Genomic DNA, 13,165 nt, shown 5'->3' on the forward strand with positions numbered 1-13,165 from the left:
TCTCTCTGCAGCTCCTCACTCTCCCGTGATCAGCGGGGCAAACAACCGAAGCAATAGAACCATATAGCAGGGCGCAAAAGAAGAAAAAAACACACTTAGCATAAACTTAAAAATGATTAATATTTATAATAAGCATAGGATAAAAATAATACACTTATATAATAAAACAGGATCACAAAAATGATTAATATTTGTGTAATATTATAAATATGAATAATTTTTAAGTTTATACTAATAGTGTGTTTTTTCTTCTTTTGCGCCCTGCTATATGGTTCTATATCTATGAGGTCTTCTGGAATGTTCACTCATATTCTGTATGTAGTAATAAAGCAAATCCCATAGTGTGGCAAACTTTAAATCTGGTATGTCTTTAGACTGTAGTTGATCTTGGGAAAGACTAGTGGAAGTGCCGACCAATAAATGTTTTTTTAACATTTACCACTGAACATCACTACCTGCCTTAGAGCCTGTCCCAGCGACTGGACTCCAGCCCTGTAGTCACTCCCCATGACAGAATAATCAAGTCCTATCATGTAGCCCACTGGAATATGATATGCTCTGGCTCAGCAAGTTACCTCCATGACACAAGCCATTAGAGGCTTACAAACTCAAGTAACTGAGCTTCCAGGCGTTACAAGGTTTCTTGAGTTACAATGTCAGTTGCATGACCTACATGCTAACCCAGTTGCTCCCCTGATTCAAGTTGAACATATGTATATTTGGATTGTTAATGTAGAAACACAGCTGCAGGACCAATGTGTTTCCCTGGTAGTCTTACCCACCCAGTCAGTGTGCTGTCTGCCTCTCCCAGAGAAATTCAGGGGTGGCCGGTAACCAGTTCAGAGTATTCCTAAATCAGTGTTGACTCCATTTCCATATTCAGCTCTCTGTATATACTACTGATGCTGCTAAAAAGACTGATCATCTCCACTTTGAGCAAAATAGTCCTTTATGGAACGTGCAAGACTTCATTGATGCTATGAGCCTAGTTTTTGATTACCCTAACCGCTAAGCTATGGCTCAGGTCAGATAAACCTCATTCAAGGGGGACATTCAGCTGGTGAATATTCTGCGGAATTCCGAAGATGGGTAGCTGACACAACTTGGAATGAATCAGCACCAAGATTCTATTTTCACAGAGTTGTGCAAAAGTAGTGGTCTTGGCGCTCAAGTTCTGGATCTCATAATTGTATTATATACTGTACAGTATGATACTATTTGTTTCTGGAGACACAGAGAAGCAGGTGATATGATGCCACAGAACGTATATAATGTGAATCAGTGAGCAATCTCGTAAAGTCTCATATGTCATAATTAGGGACAATTATTCCCTGAAGGTAGTGGGAAGTGGGAATAATCCACCTCAAATAACTTTATTGGGATAATCTTCAGACAATATTTAAAGTACTCATGGTTTTTCTCCCTGATCTATGTCTCCTTGGTGTGGCGTGCAGCCATTTGTGAAGTCCAGAGATGTCCAAAAAAACAGTGTTACAGCGCAACAGCCAATAGAGAGCAGGGTCCAAGTAATGAAAAAAAATCAATTTATTTATGCAGCATAGTAAAAAAAACAGAGGGCAGGGCTCCTACGTGTTTCATGCGCGATCACACTTTATCAAGGAGTCCAGAAGACCAAAACAAATAAGCCTTTTAAAAGACTGCTGATTTGGCAGTTTTGCACCAAAAACCACGATGACGTCCTGACGTCCCGTCTCACGTGCATTCGCGGTGACTTCACCACATATCGCGCATGCGCAAAAGCAACAACAGTCTGAATGCAGTCAGACTGACAGCTGATGCACTGAACCCCTTAATCACCTTAGCGGTTAATAACCGCGAAAGTAATCAAGGGGTTAACCCACCCTCTGGAACCCACCCAAGAGGCCTACCCACCCTCCACAGGCAACTACCCCCCACCATTCACCCATTCGTTGGTACAGGGGGTACATCATGCTCATATAATATGGGCATGGTTGACCAAGAAATGGTGAAGGATTTAAGAAAAACGGGCACAAATAAAAAACATTACATAGCCAAATAAAACACACCACATAGCCAAATCATACACAGCATATATCAAAATACAGCAAATATCAAAATCAAACACAGCAAAATAAAACACAGCACATATAATAAAACACACCACATAGCAAAATAAAATACGGGACATAGCCAATTACATACACTGGCGACACACTTTATTCGAGCTCGGCTAGTCCCACGAATTCGGGTATACTCGGGTGTATTGAGGTTTGTGACTGTTTTCTGCCCGAGTGCATTGCGTTATTTTCCAGGCAGGGATTGAAGCATTTTATTCCCGCTGGCTGCATTACTGCACAGTATATATAAATATATACTGCATTACAATTCATGAATTTATGCCATCTGGTAGACACGCGAAGCATTGCAGCCTATTAAATCCTAATCATTATCATTTAACAGATCAGCCACCCGTCAGCCAGGCATGAACCATGGCTGGGAAGGCAAACGCAACGGGGCTTGTCTGAGGTGAGGAGCGGCGCATTCCAGGTATCTGCCAGGTACATACTGGGTATTTGCTCGAATAAAGTGTGTCGCAGCAGTAGAAACAAATGCCAATTAAACAATTGAATGGCACAGTGGCACAACCCATATAATATGTGCATCTTTTAACACTATGCCAGTCAATGGTCAAAATAAAATAAACAATAACAAACAATCTCCTATGCCATCCAAATAATCAGAAATTTTAAACAAATCAAGAAGTAAACAGAACTAAATTACCACCAATCAATTAATCCAATCCAAAATAAATTCCACAATTCACAACTAAACAAACCCATTAATAAGTAAATGAAATCTCAAAGTAAACACCATCCGACAAAACCTAACAAAATCTAACTACCAAAAAGAAACCTCTTTTGCTCGCAGTGCTGAAAAAGTGCCTTTTAAGGCCGATAAAGCGCTGTTATCACTGCTTAGTGAATCGCGCAGCAGGCTGTATCAGCCTTAAAAGCCACTTTGCGCTTGTAAAAACAATAATCACAGCTTAGTGCATAGCCCCCTTACTGTTTGTACTATGGCAATTCTGGGCATTATCTTGCCAGTTGTCCTAACTAGCCTAGGAGGTAATAGTCATCTATTCAAGGTCCACTAATAAAGAATACCATGAATGCCGTTCACTCTGACCAGTTACAGTCAATCACAACCAACATTCTTCACCACTCAAGAGGATAGTAATGTTCCTATCAGGCATAACTATTTCCTTTGAACTATTATTCATCAGAAAAGTGCTCTCTGCTTCTCTACCACTGTTATGATGGCCTCAGGTGACGGGGAAAATTTCATGAACCTCAAATTTACTAACGATAACTTGGTTTTGTCCAGACCAAAAGACTCACCTGTGAAGATGGAAGTAGTTGATGGTTCTCAATTAAGCTCTGATTCGGTTACCCATGAAACTGGGAATATGTCTCTCATCGAGGAACCCAGTCATCAATTGCCAAATTGATGACCCCTCTCTATCTTGGCCTACCAGCTTTCTTTCTCTAACCTCTTCTTTTGGCCTTCAACAGAGGACTGCAGCCAGCACCCACAAGGATGGCCACTACTTAGACCTGGTTTTCACTAAGAACTTCTCTCTCTCCGATTTCTCCATTTCCCCTTTTCCTCTCTCTGACCATCATCTCACCTCATTCTCTCTATCTCGCTTCTCTCCTTCTCCACCTCCATCTACACCCCGGTTCTGCAGAAACCTGCGCTCTATTCACTTACCTGACTTTGAGTCCACTTTACGCTCCTCCCTCTCCTCTCTCAGCTCTGCTACAGACCCCGACAACCTGGTCAGGAACTACAACTCTGTCTTGTCCTCCTCTCTTGATCTACATGCCCCACTTTCTCTCTGCCGCACTCGCCCTTCTAACCCTAGACCCTGGCTAAATTCCCACACACGCATGATGCGTTCCTCCACTTGTTCCTCTGAACGCATCTGGAGGAAGTCTCACACTCTCGCAGACTTCCTTCACTACAAATTTATGCTATCCTGTTTCAACTCTGCCCTCTCGCAAGCTAAACAAGCCTACTTTTCTGCACTAATCAACATGCACAAGTCTAACCCACGCCGACTGTTCTCTGTCTTTGATACTCTACTCAAACCACCCTCAGCTGCCTCTCCTTCCTCCATCTCCGCTCAGGACTTTGCTGACTATTTTAAGGAAAAGGTGGAATCCATACGTCAGAACATCCCCTCTGTTTCTTCTTCCCATCCTACACCTCTTCCTAACTCTCCTCCTGCCTTCCTTGACTCTTTTTCCACTGTCTCAGAGGAGGATGTGTCGCTGTTGATCGCCACTTCTCCCTCTACCACTTGCCCTCTTGACCCCATTCCCTCCCATCTCCTAAAACCTCTTGCTCCTACTATAATCCCTACGCTCACACACATTTTTAACTCCTCCCTCTGCTCTGGAACCTTTCAAACATGCAACAGTCATACCATTACTCAAAAACAGCAAGCTTGACCCTACCTGTTTTTCTAACTATCGACCTGTCTCCCTCCTGCCTTTTGCCTCTAAACTCCTTGAACGCATTTGACACCGTGGACCACCCTCTTCTCCTTCACATTCTCCATACTCTTGGTATTCGGAACAAAGCTCTATCCTGGATCTCATCCTACCTCTCCCATCGTACTTTCAGTGTCTCTTCTGCTAACACCTCCTCCTCCTCTATTGATCTCTCTGTGGGGGTACCCCAGGGCTCTGTCCTGGGACCTCTTCTCTTTTCTCTGTACACACTCTCTCTAGGTGACCTAATAACATCTTTTGGGTTTAAATATCACCTCTATGCTGACGACACACAAATATACTTTTCAACACCTGACCTTACACCTGCTATACAGACCAAAGTTTCTGAATGTCTCTCTGCTATATCATCCTGGATGGCCCTCCGTCGCCTTAAACTCAACATGGCTAAAACAGAGCTCCTCATACTTCCTCCCAAACCTGGCCCTACTACCTCCTTCCACATTACTGTTGGAACTACGATCATCCACCCAGTAGCCCAAGCACGCTGCCTAGGGGTCACACTCGACTCCTCTCTCACATTCGCCCCTCACATTCAAAACATTTCTAAAGCTTGTCGCTTTTTCCTCCGCAATATAACAAAGATACGCCCTTTCCTCTGTTGCTCGACTGCTAAAACTCTGACTCAGGCCCTCATTCTCTCCCATCTTGATTACTGTAACCTCCTGCTGTCCGGCCTTCCTGCCTCTCACCTGTCTCCCCTACAATCTATCCTAAATGCTGCTGCCAGAATCACTCTACTCTTTTCTAGATCTGTCTCAGCATCTCCCCTCCTGAAATCCCTCTCCTGGCTTCCAATCAAATCCCGCATCTCACACTCCATTCTTCTCCTCACTTTTAAAGCTTTACACTCTTTTGCCCCTCCTTACATCTCAGCCCTAATTTCTCGCTATGCACCACCCCGACTCTTGCGTTCTGTTCAAGGATGTCTTCTTTCTACCACCTTTTTATCTAAAGCCCTCTCCCGCCTTAAACCTTTTTCACTGACTGCCCCACACCTCTGGAATGCCCTTCCCCTCAGTACCCGACTAGCACCCTCTCTATCCACCTTTAAGACCCACCTTAAGACACACTTGCTTAAAGAAGCATACGAATAGCACTGTGAACATTCTGAACACATGATACATAAAGCTTGGCCCCCTGCAGACGCACTTACCAGAACTCCCTCCTCCTGTCTCTGTACATTCTCCCTACCTACCAATTAGATTGTAAGCTCCTCGAGGCAGGGACTCCTCTTCCTTAATGTTATGTTTGTCTAAAGCACTTATTCCCATGATCTGTTATTTATATTATCTGTTATTTATTTGATTACCACATGTATTACTACTGTGAAGCGCTATGTACATTAATGGCGCTATATAAATAGAGACATACAATACCATACAACAGGTTCATAACTCAGAAGTTGATAGGAAAACCAGAAGTATTACTTTTCCTTCAGAACATTGAGGGCAGCCAACAAAGTTCCCAATCAGCAAACCTGATAGGCTAGCAATGTATGGAATTTCACCCATTCAAATATACTATCACCTCAATAACAAGAATTTTAGGATGTATTTGACAAAAGAAATAAGATAAGTTTCCCCCATATTGACCATATGACTTTCCAATTCGATTGAATTGCTGCCAGGTGCTGCTATTCCATTTGGGAGAATGCATTCCCTTTCTGAACCTGAGTTACAAGTTCTCTGAAAACACTTGAAAGAGAAACTCTATAAAGGCTTCACCTCATCCTCTGCTATTCCTGATGGGTTCGCTCTTCTCTTTGTTTGGAAAAAACAATGGTTCTTTACACTCTTGTATTGACTTTTGGGAGCAAAACATCATAATAATACTAAACAGATACAAACTATATTTGATTTCAGAACATCTGTGGAGGTTTCTAAAATTACATCAGAAGAGCTTGCAATCTAATTCGTATCCGTTTGAGTGGTAGGCATTGTGGTGCTCAGAGAATCAGTTACAGCTTTGTAAGGAACTTGTAGGTAAATCTAATAAGTGTCCAGATATTGATATGGTGTTCACTTTAAGTAATATGCACTGATAGAAACTGAGAGGGATGTGTGCCTTGTGGTGTCCACTCGACAACCACAAATAGTGACACATGAACATACTCGTAATCTTTAATCAATATATACAGCAATGTCCAGTAGTAACAGCAGAAATTACATGGCACTGTGGCCCATTACCTATTAATTTCCAGGAATACCCACTATATCCACAGTGTGCAATCTGTCGATGGTAAAGATCCAGAATTGTAGTATGTAGATGTAAGGGATCGGGGAACACCTCTCTCAAATGTCAAAGTGCTTCGGCATTAAACGCGTAGGTGCGTTCATGGAGCCCTTATGTTTTGGAAGCTTGCAATAAATTGATCAGTGAATGTTGGAGTCTGCCTTGGATCTTTTTCCTCTTTTTTCTCAAGTTTGAATGTCGTTGGACTGTGCTCTGTTCTACAATTCTAATTCGTATCCAACTTGGGGGCGGGGGGGGTGAGTGGAAAACTTTCAAATTCGATATTGACACCTTGAATACTCGGTCATCATTCAGCCTCTGCATCGCTCCTACCACATTTCAAGGATGCTCTTCGAAATATCCTTAACCAGTTTATACAGTAGTTGCTTATCTGGATGATATCCTGGATATTCAGGATCATTAAAAAAATGACCAAATTGTCCTGGAGCGTGTCTGTAGAGATCAACTATAGAGGTGCGCCGACGGGTATTCTAAAACCTGCCTTAAACTTGCCTTGGAAAATCTGGGGCTATCACCAACAAAACCACGGTACATGCTGGGTACATGCTGCAACATTTCAGGGACATTTCTGCAGAGACTAATGGCCCATCAGATTAACGCAGCAGGGGTCCCTGGCAGTCCCATTCAGTTTGAATGGGACTGCGAGGGACCCCCACTGTTAATCCGATGGGCCATTAGTCTGTCTTCAGAAATGTCACTGAAATTTTGCAGCATGTACCCAGCATCTATCTGGCTCTTGTTGGTGATTGCCCCAGATATGTTTTTGAATACTCATCGGCACTACATTATATATATATATAGGGCCAGCTTGTGTTACCAGCAGTGTGAGAGATACGCCGAGAAGCCCCTGTGAGACACACATGACTGAGACACACAGACTGACATCATCGCGAGAGCCGGGCCGCGTCACACGCAGTGTCACACGCCACGGCCGATCACGTGGTACGGAAGAGACTGCGGAGAGGACTGGTAAACCGGCGATTCTACACGAGTGTGAGAGACTCGCTAAACACTCTCAACTGCTTGTTGTTTTCTCACCAAATGTGAGTTGATCACCTATATTTTAACAAGTCTCTTTTAGATTAAAAAGTTTTTACACAGTATTGCTCCCTTCCATTATTTTCTCCCCACCCTCCCTTCCCCCCCCCTTCTGTGAGATTCACCCATAGTGAGACGTGAGTGCCTGAGACGGAGAACCCCTGGATGAGCAGCAGCTGATTGCCTGTAAGGAAGATTTCTGGAAGACCAAGCAGTATACCAACAAGTCCTTCAAAGCTACGTTCGTGAGTCCCAGAGAGGATTACAGGCTTTTACATATTCGATCAGTGTAAGCGCATATCTTACCATTCCTATATTTATAATATTATAGATATACTGCCCTATGATCCCCTTTTGTGTTTTCTCTCTTCCCTTCTCCACTTGCGCTTAGGTCACTCTTCTCCATATATATATATATATATATATATATATATATATAATAAAAAAAACTAGAGATGTTCCTTTTGAGTGTTACCCAGAAGCTAATTTAGCCTTTGAGCTAAATGGGGAAGAACCTCAGCGGTATCCCTGAGGAATCCAAAATGTGGTGAAACGCATAAGGTGATACACCTATACCTTGCAAGCACCCGTAGTAAGCTACCTGCACAATCCCTACCTAATTTTGGTGCCAAATGCAACCGGAGAGGAATGGGAGTCTGGTGTTTGGTACGGGAGTTGGTGGCAACTTTGACATGTAGAGCTGCGGAAGGCTGCAGAAGGCTGGGAGCTGGAAGTTGTACCAGAAGAGTCATTAGCACAGCACCGGGTCATCGTGTCCACGCAGTGCTGTGCTAATGACTCTTCTGGTGGAGTCATGCAGTGGAGCCCTGTGGTAATACTGAGAAACATTCTTTGCCGATACACACCACTTACTGTATAGAGCCCATATTAGTTTATAGAAGCAGCCTAGACGGATACCTTCTCCCAAAAAATCAGACAAGGAAGCGGACAACCTGAAGAGAGGTAATCCGTACACTGGCGACACACTTTATTCGAGCTTGGCTAGTCCCACGAATTCGGGTATACCCGGGTGTATTGAGGTTTGTGACTGTTTTCTGCCCGAGTACATTGAGTTATTTTCCAAGCAGGGATTGAAGCATTTTATTCCCGCTGGCTGCAATACTGCACAGTATATATATATATACTGCATTACAATTCATGAATTTATGCCATCTGGTAGACACGCGTAGCATTGCAGCCTATTAAATCCTAATCATTATCATTTAACAGATCAGCCGCTCATCAGCCAGGCATGAACCCAGGCTGGGAAGGCAAATGCAACGGGGCTTGTCAGAGGTTAGGAGTGGCGCATTCCAGGTATCTGCCAGGTACATACCGGGTATTTACTCGAATAAAGTGTGTCGGTGCAGTATATACCTCTGGGTGAGTTCATATTCCACCTAAATATCATCCGACATACTATTACAAGGGAATCACAATTTACCTACCTTCAGTCACATTGTAAGACACAATACGATTACATCAAAACTGTGGCTATACAAAAGACATCACCACAGTGTTTTGAAGAAAAAGCATCCCTTTACCCTGTGGATTTTATGCTTGGCATCTTTTTACCCTGTGGATTTTATGCTTGAGTCATAGTGCCAAACAGACAGCAACTGGGAAATTAACTGACAAACAGGACATTTGGGATTGAACTAAATTGTTCATGCAACAGCATTGCATTTTATCCAATAGTCCATTTCATTTTTTTAATTTTCCTTTGTTTGATATCATTTTTAATAGTATTAACTGTTTACTGTAATTGTGGGTATTTGATTAAGCTTAATTGAGGTATATGTTTACAATTTATGTGTTATATTACATTAATGTTACTATTTATTTAATTGTATTTTCCATTGTATTTTTATAAAATCTTTATGATTTAAACTGCATATATTTATTCTTTTAGGAACCTTGATATACCAATATTGATTCATTATATAGTTCAAATTCAATTTGCATGTGCTAGGGTGTCTTTTCTATTTTCCAAGCAATCCCCACAGGATTTGCAATTTAGTCTTGCAAAATGGCCTCTGCATCTGCCAAAATTGCCTGTTTGTTCTAGAATGCATACAAAATTATAAGTTTTACAATGTATGCATGATAAACTTATTGGCCACCTGCCTGTTCACAAGACACTGGAAATTTTGTCTCACTACTTTTGGTGGCCCAAATTTCAGCAAGACGTATGCAAATTTGTTCTATCCTGTGAGATCTGTGCCAGGAACAAGACAAATCATGCTCCCCTCTGGGATTATTACAGCCACTACCTGAACCTACTGTGCACGTGTCTCAGGATCCACCTCAAAGGTCTTCATTGTTGAATTACCACCATCCCGAGGAGACAATACTATCCTAGTAGTGGTAGACAGTCTCACCAAAATGAGTTACTTTGTCCCCACAAAAGGTATCCCTATAGCAGACAATACCGGAATTCCTCCCATGGGGGAGTGGAAGAGCGGTGCATAACAATGAATGAGATGGTAAACTGGATCGCTAGTAGAAAAAACTATTTATTGCTCAAATCATGAAGCAACAAGTAAAAAACAGCATAGAAACATTAACGCGTTTCATGCTTGGCTAGCACTTTGTCAAAGAGCCTATAGTAGACAAGACTGCTGAGCTAATAATTCAAGAAATGTTCCTCCTTTACGTGGTTCCGGATGAAGTCATATCTGTTGGGGGTGTACAGTTTATGTCCAAATTATGGAGTGTTTTCTTTCCCACCCTGGAAATCAACTTGAATCTATCCTTCGGATTTCAGCCTCAGTCAAATGGCCAAACAGAAAGAGCCAGCCAGAAACTGGAACATTATTTATGATGTTTTGTCATCCACTTTCAGGATGAAAGGGCTGAATTGTTGTCTCTTGTGGAGTTTGCCTATAACAATGCTCTGCATAGTTTTACACCAATAGATTCATCCAACCTTCATTCCTTCCCTACAAGTTGGCTGTTCAATTCCCACTGACTCGTCAAAGCTTTCTTTATTACAGAAGATACTAAAAGCAATTCTTCTGAGGACCATGAAGGATACAAAATAAATGCTGACCAGCACCACAGACCAGTCCCTATGTGGATCCCAGATAAACCCAGTCACCTTCTGGCTGCAACTACCTGACTCAATAAGAGTACATCCGGTTTTTCATGCTTCATTGCTGAAGCCTTTCTCCGAGAATCCCTTCCCTGGGCGCATTCTTCCTCCTTCTGTCCTTATTGAGTTTGATGGCAAGGACGAGTTTGTAAGCAAGAGGATCTTGGACTGCATGATGTCCCAAGGAAATAGGCAGTACCTTCATCAAATGGATGTGCTACGGGCTCGGGGAAAGCTTCTGGGTGCCAAAGGGAAACATCCATGCTCCACGAATAGTCATGACCTTTCATAGAAGAAATCTTGCTAAACTAAAAAGGGATTATTCAGAGAATGCTCCTTTAGAGGTGGAGAAATGTCACGTGTGTCCTGTTGGGTCATGAACCATGGTCCTTCCAATTCCCAGTCTGGAGATTCTGCCAGTCTGCCACAGGGACTGCTGTTTCACTGCTGTTGTTCTCTGCAGATAACTTTTTGAAGGCTGCTGATTGCCTCATTTACCTAAGGCTACGGCTTCAGTGCTCACTGCTGCATGCGTGCCTGGCAGCACGTGCACAGATTACAGCTATCCTGTCTGTAAGGGAGCGATGGGATGTGCGGGGGGCATGGCAATGACGGAGGCACATCCATGGGGGGGGGGGCATATCTGCCCTTCCATTAGCTTGCCCTTGACCGCCGAGCACGTGACCGCATCACGGCATGGGAAGGCAAAATACTTGTCTTTCCTGCCTGCGGACGCATCATTGTGGAAGGGGAGCGCACACACAAGGAGCTACTGGGACTTGCCTGACTAGTGGTGAGTGTCTGGTGCACAGCGCACATGCCGTCGCACACACCGCTTTGACTACTGGGGACCCAGCCTTAGCCTTAGCCAGGCTTTTATAAACCTCCCCTTCCTGTTGCCTCCTGCCTGATTATTTGGTTTTCCCTTGTGATCAAGCTCCCTGCTACATAATGTTGTTTTGCTGTTGATCATTGCCAGACCCTGTATCCTGACCACCTCTACCTGGCTGCCTCCTGCCTCTGTCCTCTGTCAGTCCACAGACCATTGCTACCGGCCTGCTAGCCTTTCCCACCTACTGGAATCCAGGCCCACAGACATTGCCTGTGACAGTGTAATAGGTTGGTTAGTTTTGAAGACTAGATGAAGAGGGAAACATCAGATGTTCTACTTGCTACTGTAAATCATTCAATTTGTTCAGGTAATATGTAGCAAGAAAAATATGTCAATTCACCCAATTCAATAAGACTTCTCACATCTGTACCATCGTCTCAAAGAAAATCTCACAATCTGAGTCTAGCGTGGCTACCCCCTGGCTAATATTCTACCCAATGGGCTGGCAGTAAACCCTGGTATTCACAGGCTTGCTCGTAGTTGGTATGGGGTTTTCATCCTCACCTTGGTTCTGCACTTGAGGGACAGCAGGGGATGGTACATCCTGTTGTAGCTGGGACAACAGGGTGCCTGCCTTCTGGCGGTACTTAAGTCAGGACCGCCCACAAGTTAGGGTTGTTATTCCTTCCCTCCGAGGACGGTAGGTCACATGACTGGGAGCCTGAAATTGGGGCCTACCCATGTGCTCTTCTCTGCAGGGAGGAGTGAGTGTGAACCCATACCTCTGCCTCCGCTAGGGAGGCGGGGAAGAGCTAGGGCAGCTGTGGGTGCCCATGGCCTGTTGTGGCAGTACATTGACCATCTCTAGTGAGAGCTGATCTAAGGAGACTGTATCCGGCAGAAGACTCCTGCGTAGCTGTTGGGTTACTGCAAAGTGTATAGTAATAAACCGTTCCTGTTTGCAATATACCTCCGGCCTGGTGTGTGATCTAACTGGGGGGAGGGTTACAAGTGTGTGAAATCATCTCCATATCCCTGGAGCCTACGGCAGATGGAGACACTGCACTGCTAAGTATTATGTGGGGTATGAACCCCAGAAGCCTGTTCCTGTGTCCCCAAGTCACTGCGAATGACTCGGCCCTCCTGTTGCCAGCAGGTATAAGCACCACACACCCTTTATGGCCCCTATCAGCGATTGGGAGGGGGGACACACACACCGTTACACGTGCAATATATTTTTTTTAGAAAATAAATTCAAACCGCGTTCTTGCTTCCTAGCAGGACCTTGAAATAGATCAACTCTTCCCTCTTGCTGCTGATGTGATGTGAAGGCACCCCTCCTCCACCAATATCATCGTGGGATGGCTCCAAACATCAGATGTAAATGTA

Source organism: Ascaphus truei, chromosome 4 (assembly GCF_040206685.1).
Source record: "Ascaphus truei isolate aAscTru1 chromosome 4, aAscTru1.hap1, whole genome shotgun sequence".
NCBI lineage: Eukaryota > Metazoa > Chordata > Amphibia > Anura > Ascaphidae > Ascaphus > Ascaphus truei.